Source organism: Somniosus microcephalus, chromosome 4, assembly GCF_052327205.1.
Source record: "Somniosus microcephalus isolate GS21.2 chromosome 4, FLI_Smic_1.0, whole genome shotgun sequence".
NCBI lineage: Eukaryota > Metazoa > Chordata > Chondrichthyes > Squaliformes > Somniosidae > Somniosus > Somniosus microcephalus.
Window position 1 is genome coordinate 10,033,996 of NC_140990.1, and position 10,690 is coordinate 10,044,685.

General features: G+C 48.9%; 1 pseudogene; it reads right to left on the minus strand.

Moving 5' to 3' along the window:
• Positions 1 to 7,555: 7,555 nt before the first annotated feature.
• LOC147118272 (uncharacterized) lies at positions 7,556 to 8,933 on the minus strand (annotated as a pseudogene).
• Between the last annotated feature and the right edge of the window lie 1,757 nt (positions 8,934 to 10,690).

Below are 10,690 nucleotides of genomic sequence, written 5' to 3' on the forward strand. Positions count from 1 at the left end.
ATCGGTCTCGCGGCAGACACAGAGGAATTCATTAGGAGAATGAGGCACCGGGAATTCTTCCACAAATCCCAAGATGTCAGCAGCGAACCCAATGAGGCAACCAATGATCCGGAACAGCAGACAGAGGGATCCGCAGTGCAACAACCGAAGAAGAAAGAGTCAAATTGGACCCCTCCGGAGGGTCACTGCCCTAAGCTTGATATGTATGCTCAAGCTGTCAGGAGATGCATCAACACCAGATTCATCAGCCGCACTCACAAGACAGTCCAGAATGTCACCCGAGCACAACGCAACACCATCCACGCTCTCAAGACCAACCGCAACATCGTCATCAAACCAGCAGACAAAGGAGGAGCCATCGTCATACAGAACAGAACGGACTATTGCAAAGAAGCATACCGACAACTGGACAACCAGGAACACTACAGATAGTTACCCGCAGATCCGACCAAAGAACACACCCGCCAACTCAACAGACTGATCAAGACCTTTGATCCAGACCTTCAAAGCATCCTACGCGCTCTCATCCCATGTATTCCCCACGTGGGAGACTTCTACTGCCTCCCAAAGATACACAAAGCCAACACACCCGGACGGCCTGTCATATCAGGCAACAGAACCCTGTGTGAGAACCTCTCTGGATACGTCGAGGGCATACTGAAACCCATCGTACAGGGAACCCTCAGCTTCTGTCGTGACACTACAGACTTCTTACAGAAACTCAGCACCCATGGACCAGCTGAACCAGGAACACTCCTCGCCATGATGGACGTCTCGGCACTCTACACCAGTATCCCCCATGATGACGGCATCGCTGCGACAGCCTCAGTACTGAACACCAACAACAGCCAATCTCCAGACGCCATCCTACAACTCATCCGCTTAATCCTTGACCACAATGTCTTCACCTTCGACAACCAGTTCTTTACCCAAACACACGGAACAGCCATGGGGACAAAATTCGCACCCCAATACGCCAACATCTTCATGCACAAGTTCGAGCAAGACTTCTTTGCTGCACAGGACCTCCAACCAACGCTATACACCAGATACATCGATGATATTTTCTTCCTATGGACCCACGGCGAAGAATCACTGAAAAGACTACACGATAACATCAACAAGTTCCATCCCACCATCAAACTCACCATGGACTACTCCTCAGAATCCGTTTCATTCTTGGACACACGAATCTCCATCAAAGACGGACACCTCAGCACTTCACTCTACCGCAAGCCCACGGACAACCTCACGATGCTCCACTTCTCCAGCTTCCACCCTAACCACATTAAAGAAGCCATCCCCCATGGACAAGCCCTGCGAATACACAGGATCTGCTCAGACGAGGAGGAACACGATGGACACCTACAGACGCTGAAAGACGCCCCCGTAAGAACGGGATATGACGCTCGACTCGTCGATCGACAGTTCCGACAGGCCACAGCAAAAAATCGCACAGACCTCCTCAGAAGACAAACATGGGACACAACCAACAGAGTACCCTTCGTCGTCCAGTACTTCCCCAGAGCGGAGAAACTACGCCATGTTCTTCGCAGCCTTCAACATGTCATCAATGATGACGAACACCTCACTAAGGCCATCCCCACGCCTCCACTACTCGCCTTCAAACAGCCGCCTAACCTCAAACAGGCCATCGTTCGCAGCAAATTACCCAGCTTTCAGGAGAACAGCGACCACGACACCACACAACCCTGCCACGGCAACCTCTGCAAGACATGCCAGATCATCAACACAGATACCATCATCACACGTGAGGACACCACCCACCAGGTACATGGTACATACTCATGTGACTCGGCCAACGTTGTCTACCTCATACGTTGCAGGAAAGGATGCCCCGGAGCATGATACATCGGCGAGACCATGCAGACACAGCGACAACGGATGAACGGACACCGCGCAACAATCGCCAGGCAGGTGTGTTCCCTCCCAGTTCAGCTTGACTTGACTTGACTTCAGCAGTCAAGGACATTCAGCCTCTGATCTTCGGGTAAGCATTCTCCAAGGCGGCCTTCGAGACACACACGACAACACAAAATCGCCGAGCAGAAACTGATAGCCAAGTTCCACACTCATGAGGACAGCCTCAACCGCGATCTTGGGTTCATGTCACGCTACATGTAACCCCACCTGACGTAGGGTCACCCAGACTCGAGTCATCGTTGGCTTGTTCTCTCTACACAGATGCGGCCAGACCTGCTGTGATTTCCAGCAAAAAAAAAAGTTTTTCGGTCTGTTTTTTGTTTTTCATACAGACCTCAGCATCTGCAACATTTGACCCCTTGTGACCCCACCTCATTGTTCTTTGATGTAATGTTTTCCTGACTAACCTGTTTGGACACCATTCACACCTTTGATCGCTGTGATTATCTCTCTGCCGAGGTGCGACAAATGGCAGTTAGAAAGTGAAATGAAGAGTAGATTGCCTTTCAAAAGCTAGGCTTTATTAATCTTAAAAACCAGCAGCACATCTTAAGCACCCAGTCTCAACCAAAACTGTGGAGAACTGAATTGAAGATGGCCACCACAGGTCACATGACATCAACTACCAATGAGTTTACAGCATATATCTCAAGGCAGGAAAACAGGCAACCAATTACAATGCTTCTTATAAAACAAGAATAATCACCACAGAAAGATTACCTGTAATCATCTGGCATTATTCTCTGACTATATAAGTTGTGTCTTTATGCATCTCTCCACTTCACCTGATGAAGGAGCAGCGCTCCGAAAGCTTGTGATTTCAAATAAAACTGTTGGACTATAACCTGGTGTTGTGTGACTTCTTACAGGAAAGGGCGGCAACGAACATCTGCAGAACGTGACGAAGACACTGGGAAGACTTGAAGAATATGGCTTACGCATTCGCAAGGACAAATGCGAATTTTTCAAGCCATCAGTGGAGTACCTAGGCCATGTCGTCGATGCGGACGGCCTACACACAGCACCGTCGAAAGTGAAAGTCATTGCCGACGCTCCTGCACCTACAAATGTCGGCCAGCTGTGGTCATTCTTAGGTCTCCTGAACTATTACAGAAAGTTTATTCCACAGCTGGCATCACTGTTGAAGCCATTACATGAGTTGCTGTGTCAGGGCAAGGCCTGGGCATGGACGAAGGAGTGCGAAGCTGCATTCAAGAAAGCCAAAGCAGCTTTGACTGACCCCAGAGTGTTGACGCACTTTGACCCATCGTTGCAGATTCAGCTGGCCTGTGACGCGTCACCTTATGGCGTCAGCGCGGTCGTGCCCCACATCTTTCCCTCAGGCGAAGAGAAGCTGATTGCATTCGCGTCAAGGTCCCTGAGCAAGGCGGAGGTGAAATACCCGCAGATCGAAAAAGAGGCTTTGGGCATCATCTTTGGAATCAAAAAGTTCCATCACTACTTGTTTGGAAGGAAATCCACCTTGCTGACGGATCATCGTCCTCTGACATCGATCTTTGGTCCACACACAGGAATACCCTCCCTGGCAGCATGCAGGATGCAGCGCTGGGCGCTGATGTTAAGCGCACACAATTACAACATCAAATACCGGAGGTCAGCAGCACATGGCAATGCGGATGGATTGTCAAGACTTCCGCTGCCTGTGCCCTCTGAAGGCTGTGAGCAGAAGATTTTCTACTTTGACATGGTGAGCAATGCCCCTGTCACGGCCCGGCAGGTCAAGAAAGAGACCAGAGTGGACCCTACACTATCCAAGGTGCTGGATCGAGTGATGCGAGGAGATGGATCACGGGTGTCAGACGCACCACCTGAGCTCCTACCTTACCTGTCAAGAGGGAAGGAGTTGTCTGTCACATCAGGATGCCTCCTTTGGGGCATGCGAGTGATCATACCACCAAAGCTGCGGAAACATGTCCTCAACGAGCTGCACTCAGGGCATTGTGGTATTGTCCGGATGAAGGAGCTGGCACGAAGCTGAATCATGAAATTGAAGTTGAAGCGAAATCATGTCCATCATGCGAGACAACCAGGGATACGCCAAGAGCAGCGACACTGCATCCATGGGAATGGCCAGCGACACCGTGGCAACGGATCCATTTGGACTTTGCGGGACCAGTGGAAGGAGCGATGTTCCTGGTCGTGGTGGACTCCCATTCCAAATGGCCGGAGGTTGCAGTAATGTCCACTACCACTACGGAGAAAACCATCGAGACTGAGAGAGATGTTCGGGCGATTTGGTCCGCCGGAGCAGTTCGTAATGGTGAGGGTGCCGGTCAGTTCCTTCAATAACCCCTAGATGGCACCTTCACTGGTTGGTTTCCCTTTGTTAATTGTTACTTATTTCTCCTGTTTATTACTTAACTGCCTTTTATCTGGTTTATTGGTTTCACCTGTTTTTGCTTGTATTTAAGTTCTGTGGTTTCTTCCCTCTGTGCTCAGTCCTGACAAGGGAGTTAGTCTTGACAAGGTGCTCTGTCTCGACAAGCCTGTTGCCCTGTGGTAGCTTGCCTTGACAAGCCGGTTGCCTTAGTGGTTGCTTGTCTTGAGCTCCTATGTCTATAACTGCTTATCTGTGTTATGTTTTTGCTTGTATTTAAGTTCTGTGGTTCTTCCCGTTGTTCTCGGTCTTGACAAGGTGCTGACAAGTTGCTTAGTCTTGATAAGGTGCTCACTTTGCACAAGCTGGTTGCCCTGTGGTAGCTTGTCTTGAGTTCCTATCTTGACAAGCCGGTTGCCCTGGGGTAGCTTGTCTTGAGCTCAGTCTTGACAAGCCGGTTGCCTCACGGTAGCTTGTCTTGAGTTCCTATCTTGACTAGCCATTTGCCTATGTAGTAGCTTGTCTTGAGCTCCTATGTTTTTTTAACTGTTTACCTGTGTGATTCTAGTAAAGTACTGTTATTTAAGACAGCATATCTGCTTCTCGCCTCGTCTGTCTGCACTTGGGTCCAGAACCAGCCTCGCCCGGACAGCACGGCCCCGTGTCTACACGGCCTCGTGACCCCAACCCTGACAGTAACCGACAATGGAACACAGTTCACATCCCAGGAGATGGAGGAGTTCCTCAAGAGCAATGGAATCCAGCACACGTTCTCCGCGCCTTATCATCCATCCATGAATGGATTGGTGGAGATGTTTGTCAGAATGCTGAAACGCATGTTGAAAGCTGCAAGAAGTGATGCTCCTCCAAAGCAGCGCCTGAATGCTTTCTTGCTGAAATACCGAAACACGCCTCAGGCTATGACTGGAGCATCTCCTGCTTACCTACTCATGGGAAGGCAGCTACGGACACGCCTTGACCTGCTGAGGCCAACGTCCACAGAAGCAGTGGTGCACGCCAATCAGCAGGATCAAGTCAGCAGACAAGCTCAGAGGTCCAAAGAACGACACTTTGTGGTGGGGGGCAAAGTCCTCGCGCATAACTACACCACCCCGGAGTGGTGGGTCCCGGCTATGGTCATTCAAAAGACGGGCCCCGTTTCATACCGAGTCCGCACCGGAGACGACCGAACATGGAGACGGCATGTAGACCAGTTACTGCCAAGATAGTCGCCACAGGTAACCCAAGAAGAGGATCAAGGACCTGCTGGGGGCTCCAGCAGGGACTGGTCGTCCGACCCTGAGACAGTGGCACCATCCACTCTTGTGCCATCGAGGGAGGAAGCCACGCCTGCAGGGTCACGGGAGAGCCAGCCACCGAGACTAGGCGTTACCCCCAAAGAGAAAGGCAGCCTCCAGAGCGCCTTAGTTACAGTTAGTGCTAACCTGTGTGCATGGGGCAGAATAATCCCCAGGGTTAGCGGAATGTAGAGGCAGTCTACCCTCTCTTCCAAAGTTATAGTCATTTTCAGTCATTCTGTTTTGTGGACATTCTATTTTAAGGGGGAGGAAATATGTTGTGTATTTTGAATGTGTATTAGAATTGTCCCACATGGGATACCGTAGTGGTGATTTGCAATGCACTATGGGAAATGTAGTGCATAGAGTGAAGAAGCACATTGTAAATAAAATGGCCATTAACTAAACTCTCCACCCCGGAGTCCTTCTTAATTGTTATATAGATAAGGGTATAAAACCCCTTGAGACACAATACTTGGGCTGATAAGTGGCAGGTAACATTCGCACCACACAAGTGCCAGGCAATGACTATAACCAACAAGCAAGCGTCTAACCACCGCCCCTTGACATTCAACAGCATTACCATCGCTGAATCCCCCACCATCAACTTCCTGGGGGTCACCATTGACCAGAAACTTAACTGGACCAGCCACATAAATACTGTGGCAACAAGAGCTGGTCAGAGGCTGGGTATTCATGGCGAGTGTCTCACCTCCTGACTCCCCAAAGCCTTTCCATCATCTACAAGACACACATCAGGAGTGTGATGGAATACTCTCCACTTGCCTGGATGAGTGCAGCTCCAACAACACTCAAGAAGCTTGACACCACCCAAGACAAAGCAGCCCGCTTGATTGGCATCCCATCCACCACCTTAAACATTCACTCCCTCCACCACTGGCGTACCGTGGCTGCAGTGTGTACCATCTACAAGATGCACTGCAGCAACTCGCCAAGGCTTCTTCGGCAGCACCTCCCAAACCCGCGACCTCTTCTACCTAGGACAAGGGCAGCAGGTGCAGGGGAACACCTGATAGAATACATATATCCCTGAAGGCAACAGGACAGGCAGATAAGGTGGTTAAAAAGGCATATGGGATACTTATATTCTATGCTTCAGCTAATGAAGGCAAGAGCAGGGAGGTTATGATGGAGCTGTACAAAACGCTAGTTAGGCCACAGCTGGAATACTGTGTGCAGTTCTGGTCACCACACTATAGGAAGGATGTGATTGCATTGGAGAGGGTGCAGAGGAGATTCACCAGGATGTTACCTGGGCTGGAGTGCTTCAGCTATGAAGAGAGACTGGACAGGCTGGGGTTGTTTTCCTTAGAGCAGAGAAGGCTGAGGGGGGACCTGATTGAGGTGTACAAAATTATGAGGGGCATAGATAGGGTAGATAGAAAGGAACTTTTCCCCTTAGTAGAGGGGTCAATAACCAAGGTAGGGGCAGGAGGTTTAGAGGGGATTTGAGGAAAAACTTTTTCACCCAGAGGGTGGTTGGAATCTGGAACTCACTGCCTGAAAGGGTGGTAGAGGCAGGAACCCTCACAACATTCAAGAAGTATTTAGATGAGCACTTGAACCGCCATAGCATACAAGGCTACAGACAAAGTGCTGGAAAATGGGATTAGAATAGACAGGGCTTGATGGCCGGTGTAGACACGATGGCCCAAAGGGCCTCTTTCTGTGCTGTATAACACTATGACTCTATGACCACCAACTCCAAGTCAAACACCATTCTAACTTGGAAGTATATTGTCATTCCTTCATCGGCGCTGGGTCAAAGTCCTGGTAATCCCTCCCTAACAGCGCTGTGGGAGTACCTTCACCACACGGACAGCAGCGGTTCAAGAAGGCGGCTCAGCACCACCTTCTCAAGGGCAATTAGGCATGGGCAATAAATGCTGGCCTTGCCAGCGACGCCCACATCCCATGAACGAATAAAAAAAAACTTCATCCCATAACACGCGTACAAGGGCTCAGTAATGTTTAATTTATCAGAAAAAGACAAAGTACAACAACATACTGGTCAGCTTAACAGAATCTCATCATATTTATGAGGCCACAAACTTAAAATAGTCACTAATAAATCGAGTAATGAATTCAGGAGAAATGTCTTTACCCAGAGAATGGTGAGAATGGGGAACTCGCTACCACAGGGAGTAGTTGAGGTGAACAGCACAGGTGCATTTATGAGGAAGCCACACAAGGGAGAAAGGAATGGGAGGATATGTTGATCAGGTTAATTGAAGTAGGGTGGGTGTGGAGCATAAACACTGGTATGGACCAGTTGGGCCGAATGGCCTGTTTCTGTGCTGTACATTCTATGTCACACCATCAACAGTCAATCGAAGGGAAGCATCAGCACAACAGATTGAAAGATTAAACAGCAGTACCAAAAATTTATAAAACATTCATCCATTCCACGTTCAGGTCACCCCAGCTGTCTGCAGGGCCCTGTGCTACAGAACAGTGTGACCTCGCTGGTGTCTCTTCAGCTCCCCGGAGCTGTTAAAGCTCTTAGCACAGTCAGAGCATTTAAATGGTCACTCATCAGTGTGAACTCGCTGGTGTGTCAGCATGTTGGATGACTGAGTGAATCCCTTCCCGCACACGGAGCAGGTGAACAGCTTCTCCCCAGTGTGAGTACGCTGGTGTTCCTTCAGATCGCCGGACCTTTTAAACCTTTTCCCACAGTCAGAACATTTAAACGGTCTCTCATCAGTGTGAACTCGCTGGTGTGCCAGCAGGGGGGATGACTGAGTGAATCCCTTCCCACACACAGAGCAGGTGAATGGCCTCTCCCCGGTGTGAACACACTGGTGTCCATTCAGATGCCCGGAGCTTTTAAACCTCTTACCACAGTCAGAGCATTTAAATGGTCTCTCATCAGTGTGAACTCGCTGGTGTATCTTCAGCTCCCCGGTGCTTTTAAAGCTCTTACAACAGTCAGAACATTTAAATGGTCTCTCCCCAGTGTGAACTCGCTGGTGTATCTTCAGCTCCCCAGTGCTTTTAAAGCTCTTACCACAGTCAGAGCATTTAAATGGTCTCTCATCAGTGTGAACTCACTGGTGTGTAGTCAAATTGCTGGAGCTTTTAAAGCTCATCCCACAGTCAGAGCATTTAAATGGTCTCTCATCAGCGTGAACCAACTGGTGTTTCTTCAGATCCCCAGAGGTTTTAAAGCTCTTCCCACAGTCAGAACATTTAAATGGTCTCTCATCAGTGTGATATTGCTGGTGTCTCAACAGGTTTGATGGCTGAGTGAATCCCTTCCCAGACACGGAACAGGTGAACGGTCTCTTTCCTGTTGTCTCCAGCTGGTGTCTCTTCAGCTCCTGGGACATTTGAAAGCTTTTCCCAGTCATAATGTTTCACCGGCCTCTCCCCAGTGTGAACTCGCTTGTGTGCCAACAGATTTGAGGACCGACTGAATCTCTTCCCACACACGGAGCAGGTGAACAGAATCTCTCCTGCTCTCTCCAGCTGGTGTCCCTTCAGATCCTGGGACCTTTTAAAGCTCTTCCCACAGTCAGAACATTTAATGTGAACAAGCTGGTGTCTCAGGAGGGTGGCAGAATGAGAGAATCGCTTCAAAAACACAGAGCAGGTCAACGGTCTCACATCGGTGTGGACAAGCTGGTGTCTCAGCAGCACGGAGGGTGCAATTAATCCCTTCACACACACGGAGCGGGTTAAAGGTCTCTCCCTAGTGTGATCTTGCTGGTGTATCATCGGAGCGGATGACTGAGTGAATCCCTTCTGGAACACGGGGCCGGTGAACGGGCTCTCACCAGTGTGTAGCCACTGGTGTTGCTTCAGGCACTTGTAGATTTTGAAGCTCTTCCCACACTCAGAACATTTAAAAGGTCTCTCATTAGTGTGAACTCGCTGGTGTGCCAGCAGATTGGAGGACCAACTGAATCGGGTCCTGATGAATCGAGCGACTCTGTCTGTTCTTGACGTGGTGTTCGGTCTGAGCTTCCTGTCTGTAAATGCTCCACCTCTGAAACCCTGTAAAAGGAGTGTAGAAAGGGGTAAGAGGGAGAATGTTGCCTCATGTCCCCCTTTCCGAGCCCAGGGGCAGTGAAGCTGATTTTCAGGCCCCAGCTGCTGCACAGGTTACATACGAACATACGAATTAGGAGCAGGAGTCGGCCACTCGAGCCTGCTCCGCCATTCAATAAGATCATGGCTGATCTGATTACTCCACATTCCCACCTACCCCCGATAACGTTTCACCCCCTTGCTTACCAAGAATCTATCTACCTCTGCCTTAAAAATATTCAAAGATTCTGCTTCCACCGCCCTCTGAGGAAGAGTTCGAAGTACTCACGACCGTCTGTAAGAAAAAATTTCTCCTCATCTGTCTTAAATGGGCAACCCCTTATTTTTAAACAGTGACCCCTAGTCCTAGATTCTCCCACAAGAGGAAACATCCTCTCCACATCCACCCTGTCCAAACCCCTCAGGATCTTATATGTTTCAATCAAGTCACCTCTTACTCTTCTAAACTCCAGCGGATACAAGCCTAGCCTGTCCAACCTTTCCTCATAAGACAACCCTCCCATTCCAGGTATTAGTCCAGTAAACCTTCTCTGAACTGCTTCCAATGCATTTACATCCTTCCTTAAATAAGGAGACCAATACTGTACACAGTACTCCAGATGTGGTCTCAATAATGCCCTGTATAACTGAAGCATAACCTCCCTACTTTTGTATTCAGTTTCCCTCGCAATAAACAATAACATTCTATTAGCTTTCCTGATTACTTGTTGTACCTGAATACTAACCTTTTGCGATTCATGCATTAGGGCACCCAGATCCCTCTGCATCTCAGAGCTCTGCAATCTCTCACCATTTAGATAATATGCTTCTTTTTTATTCTTCCTGCCAAAATGGACAACTTCACATTTTCCCACATTATACTCCATTTGACAGATCTTTGCCCACTCACTTAACTGATCTATATCCCTTTGTAGCCTCCTTATGTCCTCTTCACAATTTACTTTCCTACCTATCTTTGTGTCATCAGTAAATTTAGCAACCATGCCTTCGGTCCCTTCATCCAAGTCATTTATATAAATTGTAAAAAGTTGAGGTC